The sequence below is a fragment of the Propithecus coquereli genome, unplaced genomic scaffold (genome assembly GCF_000956105.1).
Source record: "Propithecus coquereli isolate 6110/MARCELLA unplaced genomic scaffold, Pcoq_1.0 Scaffold146, whole genome shotgun sequence".
Classification (NCBI taxonomy): Eukaryota; Metazoa; Chordata; class Mammalia; order Primates; family Indriidae; genus Propithecus; species Propithecus coquereli.
In genome coordinates, this window is record NW_012138969.1 from 497,432 (window position 1) to 500,668 (window position 3,237).

Below are 3,237 nucleotides of genomic sequence, written 5' to 3' on the forward strand. Positions count from 1 at the left end.
AAAATAGTCTATTGAGGGGTAGGGGGGAATACAGATAAAACTAGAGTGGCCATGTGTGGACAGTTGTTGAATTATCTCACTACTTTTGTATATGTTTGAAAATTTCCATAATATGAGGTTTCAAAAAGGAAGAAAAGAAAAAAGTGAAGGTACATTTGGACTTCCTGTCCTTTGGCAAAACTTTCCTGGGGTCCTCATTCCCAAGCCCACTCTCTGAGACTCAAGGGCCCCTCTTGCTCTCCTAGCCACTTGGCTCACCCCATCATCACACCATTTTGTCACTGTTGGCCTATATCACCCCCATAAGATAGCCATTTAAGGGCAAGGACTATCTGTGTCTTTCTAATCATTCTTTCATCAGCTCCAATTACAACCCCTGGCATACAAATAGACACTGGACATCATCTCTGCAAATGAAAAACCCAAGGCTATGAAAATCAGATTTCAATGAATGAAACATTGGATTCAAGGGAACAGAAGTTTGGTAGCTGTCTTCTCTACTGAGCAAAATGATCCAGCAGATGCAACTCCACTGGCTCAACACGTGTTTATTGAGTCCCCCACTGGGTGAGAGACACTGTGCTAGGGACCATATACTCCCTCTTAACAACCGTCTTCCTTCTGTGGGGTCTCCATGAAAGACTGGGAGAAGATGCAAGGGTGCCCGTGCACATGTGCACACACACACAAAATTATTTCCTTATTGTTGGTCCCTTTAGGATCTAGTTAAAATAAACAAAAAAAGCTAGACTATAGCAGTCTAGCGTTCCTTTGCTCATTTAATGTAGTATTGATACGCAAGATAAGATGCATTGTTATTTAAAAAATGTTATAGTAGTAATTTTCATTATCTATTATATTAAACCAAAAGAACTACCTAGCACTTCCTGACTTTCGGTGTTCTCTAATATAAGGGATGACATCCAGTTGCTGAAGCCAGAAACCTGGCTTGAACTCTATCTTGGACTCTACGTATGTATATTCTTCTATTAATATAATATAGGCTTTTAATATTTGACCCTGCTTCATTATGAGATTCATTCACTTGTTCATCCTCCTGGCCCCATTCACCTAGTTGCCAAAATGAATTGCCCACATTTCCTTTCAATTCGCAATTCTGTGTAGCCTAACCTGACTCTCTCAGACAGATTTAGGTAAGCCTTCCGAATATCTAATATACCTTAGCCATATCTCTATTATAGCATATTACCATATCATAATATTATAATTATTTGAACCTTTTCTCCCTTAGGAAGGGTGGATCAGAGCCAATTCAGGCTGAATATATTGGTGGGGCAAACCCAAGCCAACATCCACAAGAGGGAGCCATAAATCAGGAATCAGAGATGAGAAACAAACACTAGCTCCAAGGGATCATATTAAAATGGTAGCTGGAAGGCTGAGCTAAGTAAGATCTGGGAATTGGGGGAAAGGATAGAAATGAGAACAGGTTGGCTAAAGGAAGACCATCCAGAATAATTGCCACAAACACTAGTGGATCTGAGACTGACATTTACTTATGGGAGTTCTGGTGCGTGGAGAGTATTAAGCTATCTAACACAGCTAAGTCAAGGCAATCAGTCAGGATGTTCTACTTTTGTGCCACATGGATGGTCAGCTAGTTGGGAGGGTACAGGTCTGAGCTCTTCCAGGTAAGGGGAATCCCAGGGCTTTGGCTCAGCTGGGATTCCAGAGCTGAAAGTACATAGGGAGTGAGTACATAGGGGCAGGCTGGTTGCCTCGTGTAATAGCAGAGAGTAAGAAACATCTACAGCTCATGGCTCAGGGATCAGGTGGAAGGAACCAAAGAGGCTCCAAAGCACTCATTCATTTATTCAACAAGTGCTTAATGTGTGTCAAGCACTGTGCTAGGGCCCCGGGACCTCGTGATGAAAGAGCCTTTACAAGTGAGAGATGGTTACAGAAGGAAAGAATAGGGTTTTGAAGAGAACGTACATCAGGGGTTACTAATCTAGTCATTAAGTTTAAGGAAATGATGGAGACAAGAATGAGATCTGAACCACGGACAGGAGCAAAGAGTCTGTGAACCGATCAGCAGAGCCAGTGGAGTTCAGGAAACCAGCCTGGGAAGACGGGCAAACGCAGCAGCACACACGGAAAAGGGTGTCCTTCTGGTGGCTGAGCCCGAGGGGAGAGCAGGTGAGATGTTGAATTTGTTTAGAGAGGAGAGAAAAAGTCTCCAGCAGAAGTTTACCTCTAGGCTGTGGCAAGTACACAGTGGTCAATAACAACATTTGTTGAGCAACTGAATAAATGACAAATGGATGATGAATTAATGAATATGACTATCTTAGTCTTCACATTGATTGATTTAATTTAGTTTGATCCTTGAGTATTTCAAAAGCAATAATTCTTATAAACGTCTGTCCTGACTGCCTAGTTTGTATATAACCTTTCTACTTCCCTATTTCCTCTCCTGTTCCTGCTGACTCTCTTTGAACGTTACAGAGCTTTTTGAATCTCATGGAAGCTGAGCCATCAAGTTGGACACTTTTGGGCAAGTGACAGAAACAGACTCGATTCTGAAACAATCGATCGTTTCAGATTGTCATTTGGCTGTGTAATCCTGTCTGTACCATGGGTATAGTACACATTGATTGATCGTCACTTTATTTTGCCAGTGGAGAAAGTATCCAAGTGGTTTACAGTTCACGGCTAAATAAAATGCTGTTTGGGTTCTTGTTGAAGCCTTGTTAGGATGTTATGTACCAAAGGAAGAAGGTTAGAGGGACAGTGAGGCCACTGGATGCTTTGGAGCACGTATTATCTTCCCACTCACTACCGTGCCAATATGGGTGTGTACACCAAGTCCTTCCAGTGGGCTCTGGAGCTGCAGCCTCGTGTCCTTGGCTGCGTTACTGAGAATCTGTCAGCTCCATCTCCTCACCCCTGGGGGGAATCGCATGAGGAAGTTCAGTCAAGGTCAAGGAGGCTTGTTTTCTCTTCCTCGTCAATGGATTGACTCTATAAACGTGTTTGTTCTGCCAGATGGAAGGAAATCCTCATTGTCTTTTCACACTCGAGCTTCCCTAACGCAAGCACTATCTTAGGAGTTGTGACTAAGTCACAGGCTTATTTTACACAGGTATTTGTTATTTCCTGGAATGGTGACAGGATCAAGGCCTGAAACAGTGTGTGAGAATTTTTGGAAATATAAGGTGTTTACCAGGATTCATGGTGGTGTTTTGAAGCAGATTTTACTCCTTTTCAGTTCTG